Below are 18,684 nucleotides of genomic sequence, written 5' to 3'. Positions count from 1 at the left end.
TACCACTGGTTTTGGATTCAATGGTGTTACCAAATGCTCTTTAATTATGGGTTAAAATAATATTATTCCTATCTATTACTGAATAATACTATCTTTTCATCTATTAAGTGAGGTAACTGGATTAGATAGATGGCTTTGAAGGACTTTTCAAAGTCAATGTTTCTCTGAATCCGTGATAAAGTTGGCTAAATTTAAATAAAGATTAAATGACCAAGGACCTTTCAGTTAAAATGAATTTTAATTAAATCCATATTTAAATAAAATTTAACTACAATGAGTTTTAGTAAGAACTTTATCCTTTAGTATAGCCAACAGTTTGCCCAATCCTATACATTCTTTCTTCTTTTACCTCTATTCTTTCTTTAGTAAGTCTGTTTTACCACATTAGACTAACCAAACTTCAGCTATGTCATTAATTTCCATACTTTAGATGGTCTTTCCACTGATAAAACCTACCAGTTCTTGCAAGAATATTCTTTTTAAAGAAGCCCCATTGTAAAATCTCAGAAGGGCCCTCTATATCACAATGGCAGCTCATTGCAAAGGCAACCACAAAAGTAACCCTTCTCTGTGATCATACTTCTTGAACTATGACTTTGCAATAAGTTTCAGCAAGAACTTAACATCTACAGCCTGACACTGTGATTCTAGACTGGTCTTGCAACATATGTGTATTTACAGAATGTACTAGACAATATACTGGCCAGTTTCAAGCCTAGACTTCCAAAATGTTTGTTTCTGCCCTCTCTTGACTCTGCCACATCCATATGACAAAATCTGGACTAACCTGATGTTTAAGGAAACACACGTGCTTCATTTATCCTCATCTTCCCAAGTGACAGGTAATCATTTGTGAATAAGTCCATCCAAACCAGGGAAGCCCCAGCCTACCTGTCAGCACATTACAGATGCATAAGTCAAACCATGATCACCCAGCACTATCCACTTTACCTGATTCAAGAGCAACTACAAATGGCTGTTATTTTATGCCAATAAGTTTGGAGTGATTTTTTTTTTTTTTATGCAGCAACAACTAAAACCCACTTCTGCTTCTGAATTTCCTACTATATGCTAATTATAAATACATAAAATATTCTATTGATCTGGGTTCAGTCTTCATATTCTCCATTGCACTGTCCCTCAGCAGCCTTCAAAATGTTATATTCATATATATGGAAATGGTCAAGATTTGCTAAGGAACATGTGGGGCCAAATAATTTTAAGGGAATCACTATCTATCCTCTAATCCCATGGGTTCCTCTTTTCAAAATTGACCTTCTTGAGAATGCTCCTCTGATTAGGGCCTCATGCTGGTTTTTTCCCCCTATGTCCTCTTGACAACATGTCAATATTGTTCTAAATTTGGCTTTGAGAAAACATCTTTATGAATTGCTATATTTTTTCACAATATCAATATTTTGAGGTAATGTATAAGCAAAATCCTTTTTACAATCAAGCTGCATCATTGCATACAAATGTGACCACTTTTCTCTCTAGTTTAAAATACTTCAATAGCTTTTCATGATTCATAGGATAAAATCCAAAATCCTTGGCTTGGTGATCAAGACCCTTTAAGACCTAGATCAATATCATTTTCTGGTTTTATTTCCTTTCAGGAACCCTGTTTTATTTATACTGCATTACTTGGACCAGCGTGCTGCCTGAAGTTAGGCTACTGGGGTTAGTCTTACCTAATCTCCTGCAGAGGTAGGTCAATGGGGCACCATCCTCCTTGATGATCAGATTTCAGAGGGATCACTCCTATATCTATTAGAAAGACAGTCCTGGGTTATAAAATTGATAGGAGGCTTCAAAAACTTTATATCTCAAAGGAGTAGAATTTACATGTATAGCTTTCTGAAGCAAATTTTCTAAGGAAAGGGAGGCCAGGGACCTGAACCTGAGAAGAAAACTATATTATTTGGTCAAGTTCAGGGAAAATTTAAGTCTACCTTTGTTGGTATATAATGGTATTTTGAAATGTGGTACCAAACCAAGTTATCAAACAAAGTTTTAGAGCTAGTTTTATACTGAACTCTCTGTAGGAAAGTCTATCAATTATAAATGTCTTCTACACTAAATTTTTTCTCAAGGTAGGAATTCCTTCTTTGTTGACTCTGAGAGTCGGTCATTCACAAAATTCTTTATCAGTTCTGACAATTGAAATTATTATCTCACAGAGCAGTTATTCTATCTTTGCATGGTTCTAAGTAAAAAACAAACAAAAAAAACTTCAGTATTCCTTTCTAATTATAATACAAAGGGTTCTTATTACGACCTTCCAAGTTGATTATTTCGTGGGAAATCAGACAAAAATAATGTGGTTAAGAAATCAAAGATTCTGTTTTTACAATTTCTCTATATCAGAACTTCCAGATGTACAAGTTGAATTTAGAAAAGGCAGGGAAATAAATTGCCAACATCCACTGGATTATAGAAAAAGCAAGAGAAATCTAGAAAAACATCTACTTCCTCATTGACTACATTAAATCCTTTGACTGTGTGGGTCACAAAAACTGGAAAATTCTTACAGAGATGGGAATACCAGACCACCTTATCTACCTCCTGAGATACCTGTATGCAAGTCAAGAAGCAACAGTTAGAACTGGACCTGGAACAACAGACTGGTTCCAAATTGTGAAAGGAGTACATCAAGGCCATGTACTGTCAACCTGTTTATTTAATATATATGCAGAGTACATCACATGAAATGCTGGGCTAGATGAAGCACAAGCTGGAATCAAGATTGCTGGGAGAAACATCAATAACCTCAGATACACAGATGACACCACCCTTATTGCAGAAAGCCAAGAGGAACTAAAGAGCCTCTTGATGAGAGTGAAAGAAGAGAGTGAAAAAGTTAGCTTAGAATGCAGCATTCAAAAAACTAAGATTGTGGCATCCAGTTCCATCACTTTATTGCAAATAGATGGGCAAACAGTGACAGACATCATTTTCTTGGGCTCAAAAATCACTGCAGATGGATGACTGTGGCCATGAAATTAAAAGACACTTGCTCCTTGGAAGAAAATCTATGACCAACCCAGACAGCATATTAAAAAGCAGATTACTTTGCCAATGAAGGTTCATCTAGTCAAAGCTGTGGTTCTTCCAGTAGTCATGTATGGATGTGAAAGTTGGATTATAAAGTTGACTGAGGGCCGAAGAATTGATGCTTTTGAACTGTGGTGTTGGAGAAGACTCTTGAGAGTCCCTTGGACTGAAAGGGGATCCAACCAGTTCATCCTAAGGGAACTCAGTCCTGGGTGTTCATTGGAAGGACTCATATTGAAGTTGAAGCTCCAATACTTTGGCCATCTGATGCAAAGAGCCAACTCATGAGAAAAGACCCTGATACTGGGAAAGATTGAAGGCAGGAGGGGAAGGGGATGACATAGAATAAGATAGTTGGGTGGCATCACCAACTCAATGGACATGGGTTTGAGCAAACTCTGGGAGATGGTGAAGGACAGGGAAGCCTGGCGTAGTGCAGTCCATGGGGTCGCAAAGAGTTGGACACGACTCAGTGACTGGAAAACAACAACAACCAATTTCAGAATAAAATCAATGTATTACCAGTTACTAGTTTTCTTAATTAGGGAACATATGTAAAACTTATTTTTGTTTAAAAGAATAATTAGGTGATATATATTTTAGGGGCATATGAAGCAACTACAGACAAAAGCTACCTTTTATAATGTTTAAATATGAAAACCTGACAATTAGAACAAAGTTTCAAAATACTTAATAGAAACATGGAATCATCATAGTTATCAATGAAGTCACCTACTGATGTTTGCTACACTTTCCAGTAAGTTTGCTTCATATATATATATTTTAATTTATTTTTTTATTGAAGGATAATTACTTTACAGAATTTTGTTGTTTTCTGTCAAACCTCAACATAAATCAGCCATAGGCATACACATATCCCCTCCCTTTTAAGACTCCCTCCCATTTCCCTCTCCATCCCACCCCTCTAGATTGATATAGAGTTTCAATTTGCTTGAGTTTCCTGAGCCATACAGCAAATTCTCATTTACTATCTGTTTTACATATAGTAATATAAGTTTCCATGTTACTCTTTCCATACATCTCACCCTCTCCTACCCTCTCTCCATGTCCATAAGTCTGTTCTCTATGTCTGTTTCTCCACTGCTGCCCTGTAAATAAATTCTTCAGTACCATTTTTTCTAGATTCTGTATATGTGCAGTAGAATACAATATATATCTTTCTCTTTCTGTCTCACTTCACTCTGTATAATAGGGTCTAGGTTCATCCGCCTCATTAGAATTGACTCAAATGTGGCTGAATAATATTCCACTGTGTATATAATTTTTCATTGTTAGTATATAGAAATGCAAGTGATTTCTATGTATTGATTTTGTATCCTGCAACTTTGCTAAATCCACTGATTAGCTCTAGTAATTTTCTGATATTATATTTAGGGTTTTCTATGTACAGTATCATGTCATCTTCAAATAGTGAGGGCTTTACTTCTTTTCTGATCTGGATTCCATTTTTTTCTTTTTCTTCTCTGATTGCTGAGGCTAGGACTTTCAGAACTATGCTGAATAATAGTGATGAAAGTGGATACCCTTGTCTTGTTCTTGATCTTGGGGGTAATGCTTTCAGTTTTTCAGAATTGAGAATAACATTTGCTGTAGGCTTATTATATATGGCCTTTACTATGTTGAGGTAGGTTCCTTCTAAGCCCCCATTGTTTGAAGAGTTTTAATAATAAATGGGTGCTGAATTTTGTCAAAGGCTTTTTCTGCATCTATTGAGATGATCATATGGTTTTTATCTTTCAATTTGTTAATATGATGTATCACATTGATGGTTTTGTGTGTATTGGAGAATCCTTGCATTCCTGGAATAAACCCAACTTGATCATGGTCTATGAGCTTTTTATGTGTTACTGAATTCTGTTTGCTAAAATTTTGTTGAGGATTTTTGCATCTATGTTCATCAGTGACATTGGCCTTTAGTTTTATTTTTGTGTGTTGTCTTTATCCAGTTTTGGTATCAGGGTGATGGTGGCCTTGAAGAATGAGTTTGGAAGTGTTCCTTCCTGTGCAATTTTTTGAAAGAGTTTTAGAAGAACAGGCATTAGCTCTTCTCTAAATAGAATTCTTAATAGAATTCTCCTGTATAGCCATCTGGTCCTGGGATTTGTTTTTGGGGAGATTTTTGATCACAGCTTCAATTTCACTGCTTGTAATTGGGTTGTTCATAATTTCTATTTCTTCCTGGTTCAGTCTTGGAAGATTGAACTTTTCTAAGAACCTGTCCATTTCTTCCAGGTTATCTATTTCATTGCCATATAGTCGTTCATAATAGTCTCTTATTGTATTTCTGCATTGTCTGTTGTAAACTCTCTTTTTTCATTTCTAAATTTGTTGCTTTAACTCTTTTCTCTTTTTTTCTTGATGAGTCTGGCTGAAGGTTTGTCAATTTTATTTATCTTCTCAAAGAACCAGCTTTTAGTTTTATTAATCTTTACTATTGTTTCTTTCATTTCTTTTTGCTCGAATCTTTATGATTTCTTTCCTTCTACTAATTTTGGGTTGTTTTTTTTTTGTTGTTGTTGTTGTTCTTCTTCTTTTTCCAGTTGTTTTAGATGCAAAGTTGGGTTGTCTATTCAATATTTTTCTCAATTCTTGGAGGGTAGGATTGTATTGCTATAAACTTCCCTCTTACGAGTGCTTTGTCATGTTTTCATTGCCATTTGTTTCTAGAAATTTTTTGATTTCCTGTTTGATTTCTTCAGTAACCTGTTGGTTCTATAGAAACTTGTTGTTTAATCTCCATGTGTTTGTGTTTCTTACAGGTTTTTTTTTTTTTTTTCCTTATAGTTGATATCTAGTTTCAAAGTGTTGTGGTCAGAGAAGATGCTTAATACAATTTCAATTTTCTTAAATTTACTGAGTTTTTATTTGTGACCCAAGATGTGGTCTATCCTGGAGAATGTTCCATGTGCACTTGAGAAGAAGGTGTATACTTCTGCATTTGGATGGAATGTTCTGAAGATATCAATGAGACCCATCTCATCTAATGTGTCATTTAAGACTTCCTTATAAATTTTCTGTTTTGATGATCTGTCCATTGATGTGAGTGGGATGTTAAAGTCTCCTACTATTATTGTGTTACTGTCAATTTCTCCTTTTATGTCTGTTAGTGTTTGTCTTATGTATTGAGGTGTTCCTATGTTTGGTGTATATGTATAGATATTTACAATTATTATGTCTTCCTCTTGGATTGATCCCTCCATCATTACGTATCTCTTGTAATCTTCCTTATCCTGTAATCTTCCTTATCTCTTGTAATATTCTTTATTTTAAGGTCTATTTTGTCTGATGTGAGGATTGGTATTCCAGCTTTCTTTTACTTCCCATTTGTATGGAATATACTTTTCCATCCTCTCACTTTCAGCCTATATGTGTCTTGAGGTCTGAAGTGGGTTTCTTAAAGACAGCATATATATGGGTCTTGTTTCTGTATCCATTCAGTCAGTCTGTGTCTTTTGGCTGGAGGATTTAATCCATTTACATTTAAAGTAGTTATTGATATATATGTTCCTATTGCCATTTTCTTAATTGTTTGGGGTTGATTTTGTAGATCTTTTTTCTTCTCTTGTATTTCTGGATTATATAAGTCCCTTCAACATTTGTTGTAAAGCTGGTTTGGTGGTACTAAATTCTCCTAACTTTTGCTTGTCTGTAAAGCTTTTTATTTCTCCATCAGTTTTGAATGAGATCCTTACTGGGTACAGTAATCTTGGTTGAAGATTTTTCCCTTTCAGTACTTTAAATATATCCTGCCATTCCTTTCTGGCCTGCAGAGTTTCTGCTGAAAGATCAGCTGTTATGCATATGGGGTTTCCCTTGTATGCTACTTGTTGCTTCTACCTTGCTGCTTTTTATATTCTTGCTTTGTGTTTAGTCTTTGTTAGTTTGATTAGTATGTGTCTTGGCATATTTCTCTTTGGGTTTATCCTATATGGGACTCTTTGGGCCTCTTGGACTTGATTGGCTATTTCCTTTTCCATGTTGGGGAAATTTTCAACTATAGTCACTTCAGCAAATGTTCTCATTTCCTTTATTTTTCTCTTCTTCTGGTACCCCTAAAATTTGAATGTTGGTGCATCTGATTTTGTCCCAGAGGTATCTGAGACTATTCTCTGTTCTTTTCATTATTTTTACTTTATTCTGCTCTTCAGAAGTTATTTTCAACATTTTACCTTCCAGCTCACTGATTCACTCTTCTGCTTCAGATATTCTGCTATTGATTCCTTCTAGAGTATTTTCAATTTCAGTAATTGTGTTGTTTGTCTCTGTATGTTTATTCTTTAATTTTTCTAGGTCTTTGTTAATTGATTCTTGCATTTTCTCCATTATATTTCCAAGGTTTTTTCTTATCTTTACTATCATTATTCTGAATTCTTTTTCAGGTAGTTTGCCTATTTCCTCTTCATTTATTTGGACTTCAGTGTTTCTAGTTTGTTCCTTCATTTACGTAGTATTTTTCTACCTTTTCATTATTTTTTTTAAACTTATTGTGTTTGAGGTCTCCTTTTCCCAGTCTTCAAGGTTGAATTCTTTCTTCATTTTGGTTTCTTCCTATAGGGTGAGATTTGGGCTGAGCTTTTGTTTGTTTGTTTGTTTTTTTCCTCTGATGGGCAAGGTTGAGTGAGGTGGTAATCCTGTCTGCTGATGATTGGCTTTGTATTTTTGTTTTGTTCATTGTTTAGATGACACACCCTGCACAGGATATTACTGGTGGTTGGGTAATGCTGGGTCTTGTCTTCCAGTGGTGAGTGAACTTGTGTGAGTTCTCACTATTTGATACTCCCTAGGGTTAGTTCTCTGGTAGTCTAGGGTCTTGGAGTCAGTGCTCCCACTCCAAAAGCTCACGGCTTGATCTCTGATCAGGAACAAAGATTCCACAATGGTGTTTTTTATGGCATTAAGTGAGATCCAAAAATGAGAAATCAAAGATGAACCCCAGACAAATGGCAGTTACAAAATCAGGCAAATAATAATTAAATAATGGAATATAGATATGTACATATACACCCAGGAACAAAGTCAAAACAAAAATAAAGTAAAAACGGTCCAAGAAAAATAAAGTACAGTAGATTGACCCAGAGAACAAAGGAAGTAAAAAATTGTGTCAACCAGAACAAAACTAACTAAAGCACAAACTGGAAAACAAAACTAAAGCAAGGTGCCAAATGGGAAATAAAGCAATGAAAACAAAACTAACAAATACGTTGAGAGGAAAGGAAAGAAAGGAAAGAAAAGAATAATAGATATGCAAAGTTAAATAGAGGTAGATAAAAAGATTTATATATATAAAATATTAACTGCAAGGAGAAAAGAACAGTATGGAAGGCAAACAAATGAATTCATGTAGAAAAAATAATAATATATTTAGAAAATTAAAGTTAAAAAAAGAGAAAAAAGAAAACTCTCAGAATTGTAAAAGCCCAAAAGTAGAGGTAAGGTTTATACCAACAATAAAAAATGTGACCGAAGGGAAAAAAAAAGAAAAAAATCCAAAAGAATCTACAGAACAAGTTGAGTCACTGCTTGAGTACTCTTGAATCAGAGTACTTTCCCTCGCTGGGAGTCACAGTCTATCTCACCTCCTTAGGATGCCCTCCAACATTGTGCTGATCTCTGCACCTGCTGTGGGGGCAGCTCAGATTCTAATCTGATCCTACTCCTCTGTGTTCTTGTCTCCAATGTCCATAGCTATCAGAGCTAATGCATTTTCTTTTGTGGGAGCTCTCAAGATCTTTTATATATTCCATAGACACAGAGTTCTGCCTAGCTGATCGTGTGGATTTAATTTGCAACTTGTACAGCTGGTGGGAGGGCTTTGGGTCTTCTTCCTTAGTCACACTGCCCCTGGGTTTCAATTGTGGTTTCATTTCCATCTCTGCATGTGGACTGTCCACTGGGGTTTGCTCTTGAGGCTGCCCTGGAGGACTTGGGTTTGCCCCTGTGAAGGCCAGGTGTGGAGGGGATGCAGCTGCTTGGTTGGCAGTTTTGGCAGCACCAGGTACTTGGGAGTTGGTGGCTAGGGCAGCAGGAAATATAGTGCTCCAGAAGAGTACGGCAACCAGTACTGGCCAATACGTTCCAGTTTTCCTGACTGGAGAACACCCCTCCCTGACAGAGAAGCCTGGCAGACGACAGTCTACAGGGTGGCAAAGAGTCGGACACTAAGAAGCAACCCTGTGCGCATAGACGCAAGACAATTTTTGCCTGTGGCAGCTCTGCCCCAGTGAGAGTTGAGCGTGAATGTGGCACAGCTGCTTGGCTTGCAGGGACCCTGGAGGCACCAAGTGGGCAGGGACATGGACTCCCTCCACCGCAGGAGTTATGGCCCTATCAGTCATTTTCCGAGCCTCTTGTAGCTGGCGATTAGAAGACCTCTTCGGCTGCTCTTTCTCTGTAGCTCCACCCATTCAGGCACTTAGAGAGCTTCCTTGCCTGGGATCCTTCTCTGTTGTTTGGCGTGTCTCCTACTCTGTAGATCAGAGCATCAGGTACTTAAACAGGCACCCTGGGTGGGGTCTTACTCTGTATTTCAGTGCTTCAAGCATTTGATGGGACAGCCTCTCTATTGTTCAGCTGCCAATGCTGGCATGTCGGGGGAGAGAGGCTGCACCCACTACGCATGACTCAGCAGTATCGCTGAGTCAGGCATTTTCCACCACAATCTCCTCTCTCACATCCCCTTTATCCGTCTCTCTGCAGTCAACAGCAGCCCTTACCTGGGGATTGCTCCACAACCCCTAAACTCCAGTTCCCAGTCACTCTGCCTTCCAGGAAATCTGCATACCTGTCTGAAGTATGTATGGCTGTGGCAAGGACTGTCTGATTCACATTCCATTTAGGTTGCCACAGATCAACTGTTTCAATCCCAGCCTTTAATGTTTCTCGCCTGACTCAGAAAATTGCCCCCATGTGGGTATTGAAACCCTGCTTCAGTTCCCCTACATGCAAAGGTCTGGTCCAGCCCCCCCCCACCCAACCCCCACCGCCCAGTTCCTTCATCCTACTGAGTTTTGCCTGGTTCTATATATTCTTTTCCACTGGTCAAGTACTCCTGTCTGCTCTCAGCTGGTGTTCTGCATGCCCTTCTGTGTCTGAAGGTGTATTCCTGATGTATCCCTGGAAAGAGATGTACTCCACATCCACCTACTCCTCCACCATCTTGTTCTCCCTCTCCTTCATATATTTTTACACAAAAAACCAAAGTCTTCTAGAGAAATGTATGAGATTAGAAAGATGTGTGTGTGTGTGTGTGTGTGTGTGTGTGTGTGTGTGTGTGTGTTTAATGTGCCTGAAAACTCTACCTTAAATGCAGTTAACTGTGCTTAAGAGGCAGTTTTCTCCTTATATCTGTCTGCCTCTTTGAAAAGACTTAGTAATGGTGATAAATGTTAAGGTCAGATCACCCTTCTCCAGTTTTAATTAGCTGCAGTAATTAAGACCAGACAGAAACCTATAAGCTCTTGCCTGCTTCCTACCCGGGCTTCCCTTGACCACAGTAAGCAACACACTGAAACTAAGTGCCATATGCTTTGGTAGAGTGAATGACAGCTAATGTGGGTGGGATGCTATGGGGTCATCGGTAAGCTGAGAGTCACTAATAGGAAATTGACCTTTGAAAATTTGGTAAAATTTCCAAGACTGAAAGATAATTTCTTCACTTGAGTACCAGGCCAATCAACTTATTTATAAGTCCCAATTTATGAAAAACACTTTAGATTTGTGAATAATATGTTCAACATACAGACTGAGATAACTAAGGGAATATCAGAGTTTTGTTTTCCATCAGTAATCTCAGGAGCAACTGGCAGTGATTACTACCCACATCCATTAAATTATAAATTTCTCTCTTTTATGCATACATACACGCACACACACACACACACACACACACACACACGCACATACACAGGGTCACTGGAATTCAGTTCTTCTATACTACGAGAACCAAACACAACATAATTCTCTTTCCTTGTGTTAAATTATGCTGGAACCAGATAAAACAATTTAGCAGCTTGCTCCAGGAACTACCTGTTTATAGAAGATAAGAGCCAACTAAACGGATTACTTATCAAGTCTAATAGCTTCCTGATCAAGACTTGCTTCAAGACCTGTGCCTCTATGTGTGCAGCAATTCAAGTTTATGTTGTCATAATTGCTAAAAATTCTAATTTCCAGTTTTGCAAGACCTCCTTAAGATAGCATAGTTCAGTTCCTGCTGCTGCTGCTGCTGCTGCTGCTGCTGCTAAGTCGCTTCGGTTGTGTCCGACTCTGTGCGACCCCATAGATGGCAGTCCACCAGGCTCCCCCGTCCCTGGGATTCTCCAGGCAAGAACACTGGAGTGGGTTGCCATTTCCTTCTCCAAGGCATGAAAGTGAAAAGTGAAATTGAAGTTGCTCCGTCGTGTCCAACTCTTAGTGACCAATGTACTCTAGCCCACCAGGCGCCTCCATCCATGGGATTTTCCAGGCAAGAGTACTAGAGTGGGGTGCTATTGCCTTCTCCCAGTTCAGTCCCTTCAGTTCAGTTCAGTTCAGTTGATAAGTCGTGTCCGACTCTTTGCGACTCCGTGAATTGCAGCACGCCAGGCCTCCCTGTCCATCACCAACTCCCGGAGTTTACTCAAACTCACGTCTATCCAGTCGGTGATACCATCCAGTCACCACATCCTCTGTCGTCCCCTTCTCTTCCTGCCCCCAATCCCTCCAAGCATCAGAGTCTTTTCCAATGAGTCAACTCTTCGCATGAGGTGGCCAAAGTACTGGAGCTTCAGCTTCAGTATCATTCCTTCAAAGAATACTCAGGACTGATCTCCTTCAGAATGGACTGGTTCGATCTATTTGCAGTCCAAGGGACTCTCAAGAGTCTTCTCCAACACCACATTTCAAAAGCATCAATTCTTTGGGGCTCAGCTTTCTTCACAGTCCAACTCTCACATCCATACATGACTACTGGAAAAACCATAGCCTTGACTAGATGGACATTTGTTGGCAAAGTAATGTCTGCTTTTCAATATGCTATCTAGGTTGGTCATAACTTTCCTTCTGATGACTAAGTGTCTTTTAATTTCATGGCTGAAATCACCATCTGCAGTGATTTTGGAGCCAAAAAAAATAGTCTGACACTATTTCCACTGTTTCCCTATCTATTTCCCATGAAGTGATGAGACCAAATGCCATGATCTTCGTTTTCTGAATGTGGAGCTTTAAGCCAAATTTTTCACTCCCCTCTTCAACTTTCATCAAGAGGCTTTTTAGTTCCTCTTCACTTTCTGCCATAAGGGTGGTGTCATCTGCATATCTGAGTTTATTGATAGTTTTCCCGGCTATCTTGATTCCAGTTTGTGCTTCTTCCAGTCCAGCATTTCTCATGATGTAATCTGCATATAAGTTAAATAAGCAAGGTGACAATACACAGCCTTGACGTGCTCCTTTTCATATTTGGAACCAGTCCATTGTTCCATGTCCAGTTCTAACTGTTGCTTCCTGACTTGCATACAGATTTCTCAAGAGGCAGGTCAGGTGGTCTGGTATTCCCATTTCTTTCAGAATTGTCCACAGTTGATTGTGATCCACACAGTCAAAGGCTTTGGCATAGTCAATAAAGCAGAAACAGATGTTTTTCTGGAATTTTCTTGCTTTTTCCATGATCCAGTGGATATTGGCAATTTGATCTCTGGTTCCTCTGCCTTTTCTAAAACCAGCTTGAACATCAGGAAGTTCACGGTTCATGTATTGCTGAAGCCTGGCTTGGAGAATTTTGAGCATTACTTTACTAGCATGAGAGATGAGTGCAATTGTGTAGTGAGTGCAACTGGCTCTAGGTGAGTGATCATACCATCGTGATTATCTTGGTCATGAAGATCTTTTTTGTACAGTTCTTCTGTGTATTCTTGCCACCTCTTCTAAATAACTTCTGCTTCTGTTAGGTACATACCATTTCTGTCCTTTATTGAGCCCATCTTTGCATGAAATATTCCCTTGGTATCTCTAATTTTCTTCAAGAGATCTCTAGTCTTTCCCATTCCGTTGTTTTCCTCTATTTCTTTGCATTGATCACTGAGGAAGGCTTTCTTATCTCTTCTTGCTATTTTTTGGAACTCTGCATTCAGATGCTTATATCTTTCCTTTTCTCCTTGGCTTTTCACTTCTCTTCTTTTCACAGCTACTTGTAAGGCCTCCCCAGGCAGCCATTTTCCTTTTTTGCATTTCTTTTTCTTGGGGATGGTCTTGATCCCTGTCTCCTGTACAGTGTCACGAACTTCCATCCATAGTACATCAGGCATTATATCTATCAGATCTAGTCCCTTAAATCTATTTCTCAGTTCCACTAAGAGTACTGGAGTGGGGTGCCATTGCCTTCTCTGAATTCAGTCCGTAGAACTCTATAAATCCCTTGCTTTACTTTCCTATTTTGAGATTATTAAGACTCTGTCAAGTTTGTATTCTCCCTTACTGCAGCGAATCTAGTACAATTAACCTGATCAATAAGTTTCCCTGGTGGCCTTTTTGAGAAGTCACAATTGAGAACCAATTATCTACATGGTGTATCTCTATCACATTAGTATAACTGAAATCCCAACCTCTCTTATTTTCCAACTGTTTATACCTAAGTATGTGGTGTACTTTCTTCTGAGACTTCCTAGGTAGCACTAGTGGTAAAGAACCTGTCAGCCAATGCAGGAGACATAAAGAAACATGGGTTCAATCCTTGGGTCAGGAAGGTCCCCGGAGGAGGGAATGGCAGCCCATGGCAGTATTCCTGCCTGGAGAATTTCCATAGACTGAAGATCCTGGCAGACTACAGTTCATGGGGTTGCACAGAGTCAAGACAAGATTGAAGCAATTGAGCAGGCACACAGGCATCCCTTCTTTTAACTCTCTGTGGTCAATTTTCCTTCAAATTGGCTTCTGATTTTTAATTTTTCCAATTAACTTTAATTTAGTCTGAAGCCTGTCCTGAGACCCAAAACATTCTGATGAGGCTCAGACTTATATTTCTCTACTCCTTCATCCTCCCCTCTGATGAACCCTGTTCCACACGCCACAATACTGCTAACCACTATACATCAACAAGGTATCTTTCTTAGAAATTCCAGTTAAGGGCTCTGTCTGCCAGAGTAGATCCAGGAGTTTAAGCCAATTTGTTGTGGCTTTCCAGTGAAATTGTATGGGCAGTGTTCTTAACCACCAACTCGCTGATATCCAATGCTTTCTGTTTGTCAGTATCTTGACTACTGAACACCTAACTTTCAGCATTATTTATTAATGGATATTATAAATAGAGTTATTATAAATACAATTTAAGAGGCATATTTGAATCAATAACTCGATACTTACTAGCCTTGTAAAAAACAACAACAACAACAAAAAAAACCTACAGAACTTTCCAAAGCCACAATTTCCTCAATTATAAAAGAAAAAATTAATAATTGCAAAACAGATTGTGCTCTGTGCTTAGTTACTTAGTCATGTTTAACTCTTTGGGACCCCATGGAGTGCAGTCTGCCAGGCTCCTCTGTTCATGGGATTCTCTAGGCAAGATTCTGGAGTGGGTAGCCATTCCCTTCTCCAGGGGATCTTCCCAACCCAGGGATTGAATCAAGGTCTCCTGCATTGCAGGCAGATTCTTTATCGTCTGAGACACCAGGGAAGACTTCAAAGCAGATTAAATGATATTAAACATGTTAGCATAGTTTACAAATATGAAGTATCAAACATTTATTATTTAGGTGGTAGTATATCAGAGGCTAGATTTCTTTGTTCAATACAAAGTGCTCAGTTGGGTCTGACTCTTTGAAGCCCCATGGACTATAGCCCACCAGACTTCCCTATTCATAGAATGTTCCAGGCAAGAATACTGGAACAGGTTGCCAGTTTTTACTTTAGGGGATCTTCCCAAACCAGGAGTCAAACCAGCTTCTCTTGTGTCTCCTGTATTGGCAGGTAAATTCCTTACCATTAGTGCCACCTGAGATGCCCGTTTACTACAAAAGCATGAACAAAATTAGATATCCTGTGCATTTGGATTAATAAACTTTCTAGTTAACATGAGCTACCATCTTCATTAAAGACAGAATAGAGGTCTGCTCATACTTGATAACATAAAGGAACAACTTGAGTGTTCAAGAACCATCTATTCAATTCTTATCATTTAAGACCCTAGTCCATTTTCTCTCGGTTCTTTCTTTTGACCTGTTAGCCACTGCCATGCTCATTAGCATCAGAAATGTAAGGAAGGAGAAATGTGAGTTGAGATAAAACTCCATTCTGCATGTGAATTCCTGTTAGTAATCCTGTAAAGTACTTGTTAGAGAAAAGGCTTTACTTTTTCATTTTCCCTCTCCTCATTCAGAAGGCTAAGAAACACATAGGCTATATGTACTTAACTTTCTGGTCTATGTACTTTGATATCAAAAGGCTTCAACAGGATATCTATACCAAAATGTGTTATAACTAGTTTCATTAATTTCTGCCACTTGGGGCTATAATTTTTGACTGTTAAATCTCTGCCATTTATAAGTACATAAGGGGCTTCCCAGGTTGCTTTACTGGTGAAGAATCCCCTGCCACTGCAGGAGACATAAGAGATGCGGGTTCATCCCTGGGTCTGGAAGATCTTCTAGAGAAGGAAATGGCAACCCACTCCAGTATTCTTGCCTGGAGAATCCCATGGATGGAGGAGCCTGGCAGGGTACAGTCCATGGAATTGCAAAGAATCAGACATGACTGAGCACAAACATACACTATATATATATTTATACATTATACATAAACAGATATATGTATATACTTCATATGTATATAGTTCAAGGAAATGGGTTTTTATGGGTAATTGTTCTAAGAGTATATGGCATGCTTTTGTTTTTGCTTTTTTTTTTTTTTGTCTTAAGAGTAACAAAGATATATAACAGTCACTGTAGCTTAAAAAAAGAGAGAGAGAGAGAGAAATATGTAAGCTTACCTTTTCTTTTCAGGTTGACCTGACCCTGACTTTCAAATTGAAATGGGTAAAGACAGAAAATGGAAAAGCCCTAAATATAGGAGGGAATCTTTAAAAAAAAATTTTTTTTTTTAATTCTCCATCTTCAATTGGCTAAAAGAGGATTTTCAGTAAATAAAGAGTTTTGAGTCAGCCGTTAAATATCAAATGAAGCACCTTGGGAGGTTTACATAGCTGGAGGCATTATTCAGAGAGAGCTCCTCTCTGTTCCCTCAGGGCACACACCATCAGCACTCAGAGGCAGTTAACAAGCTCTATGCTGTGCTCTCTCCTGGTTGCAACTAGGGAAACTTATGAGAAGCTCTTCAAGATACCCTTGATTAGAATTCCTCACAGTAGGCCAGGTTGGAGGACACAAAGAGCAAATTCATCTGTGACCTGGGCTATATCTAAGAAAAAGCTTAGTGATTCAAAAGAAAAAGTCTAAACCTAATCCCACAAAACCCCAGAGATTTACCGGTACATACCTCACATTCTTTTATTCTTTCTAGTTACTGGAAAGAAAAGAGGTTTACTAAAGAAACAAATCTCCATATCATTTTAGTCATTTTGATAATATACAGGGTGTGGTTATAATAATCAATTAACTGTGAATATTATAATTGAATATACATGTATGCATGCTTAGTCATGCCTGACTCTTTGAGACCCCACTGACTACAGCCCAACAGGCTCCTCTGTCCATGGAATTTTCCAGGCAAGAATATTGGAGTGGGTTGCCATTTTCTCCTCCAGGGTTTCTTCCTGACCCAGAGATCGAACCTGAGTCTCCTGCATCTACTTCATGGCAGGAAGATTCTTTACCACTGAGCCACTGTGTCACATCAGGGGAATGATTGGGAATTATCCCAATAATTGCACAAGCAGTGTTTTAAAACTAGTAAGCTTGTTTTAGTGATTCAACTGTGCGAATAGGTATGCACATACTGTCATGCTGAGGGTCTCTTGGCAATTTTAGGAGGTCAACACTTACTTTAAAGTCAAGACCGAAATGGAAGTGAATCTGCATCTCCAGGATAAATCAGGAGTGAACCTATGCACTGGCTGCCTTGGCCTGCCCTTCTTTGTTCCGAGAAATTGTCAAGATCTTTGCACTATGTAATACTCAGTGGGAGAAATCTAAAGCAAGCTTTCACTAATTTCAATATAAATTCAGTCTAAAGATGGAAAAAAGAAAAATATCTTGAACTTCAGTTAAATTTTCATTGTTATCTAGTGTTCTAAAAATATTTGTGGGTGTGCATGAGTGTATGTGTACAACTGGATTCAGCAAATCAGTATATATATTGCTGCTCTTCAGTGACAAGGTTTTTGTTGTGGGAAAAGGGGGATATAATTAAGAGTGAAGACAAAGATGTATTCTGTGGTAATGGATTGAAATTTGAGATATCAGGATGAACTAATGAGTTGAATATACATCTTCTAGCTATGTGAGCTAGAATGTATTATACCCCTAGACCAATGAACACAGTTAGTTCCCAAATTCTGGACATAGAACAACTGGCTGGTTCAAAATTTGGAAAGGAGTATGACAAAACTTTATATTGTCACTCTACTTATTTAATTTCTAGGTGGAATACATCATGCAAAATGCTGGACTGGATGAATCATAAGCTGGATTAAAGATGTCGGAAGAAATATCAACAACCTCAGATGTATAGATGGTACTTTTCTAATGGCAGAAAGTGAAGGGGAACTAAAGAGCCTACTGATGAGGCTGAAAGAGAAAAGTGAAAAAGCTGGCTTAAAACTCAACATTCAAAAACTATGATGATAGCAGCTAGTCACTGGAAGGATTGAAGCTGAAGCTCCAATACTTTAGCCACCTGATGCAAAGAGGCTGTCTGGGGAGGCCTTACAAATAGCTATGAAAAGAAGAGAGGCGAGAAGCAAAGGAGAAAAGGTAAGATACAAGCATCTGAATGCAGAGTTCCAAAAAATAGCAAGAAGAGATAAGAAAGCCTTCTTCAGCAATCAATGTAAAGAAATAGAGGAAAACAACAGAATGGGAAAGACTAGAGATCTCTTCAAGAAAATTAGAGATACCAAGGGAACATTTCATGCAAAGATGGACTTGATAAAGGACAGAAATGGTATGGACCTAACAGAAGCAGAAGATATTAAGAAGAGGTGGCAAGAATACACAGAAGAACTGTACAAAAAAGGTCTTCACGACCCAGATAATCATGATGATGTGATCACTAATCTGGAGCCAGACATCTTGGAATGTGAAGTCAAGTGGGCCTTAAGAAAGCATCACTACGAACAAAGCTAGAGGAGGTGATGGCATTCCAGTTGAGCTGTTTCAAATCCTGAAAGATGATGCTGTGAAAGTGCTGCACTCAATATGCCAGCAAATTTGGAAAACTCAGCAGTGGCCACAAGACTGGAAAAAGTCAGTTTTCATTCCAATCTCAAAGAAAGGCAATGCCAAAGAATGCTCAAACTACTGCACTATTGCACTCATCTCACATGCTAGTAAAGTAATGCTCAAAATTCTCCAAGCCAGGCTTCAGCAATATGTGAACCGTGAACTTCCTGATATTCAAGTTGGTTTTAAAAAAGGCAGAGGAACCAGAGATCAAATTGCCAATATCCGCTGGATCATGGAA

This window comes from Ovis aries, chromosome 4 (assembly GCF_016772045.2).
Source record: "Ovis aries strain OAR_USU_Benz2616 breed Rambouillet chromosome 4, ARS-UI_Ramb_v3.0, whole genome shotgun sequence".
Taxonomy (NCBI): Eukaryota; Metazoa; Chordata; class Mammalia; order Artiodactyla; family Bovidae; genus Ovis; species Ovis aries.
This window is presented reverse-complemented; position numbering follows the sequence as displayed.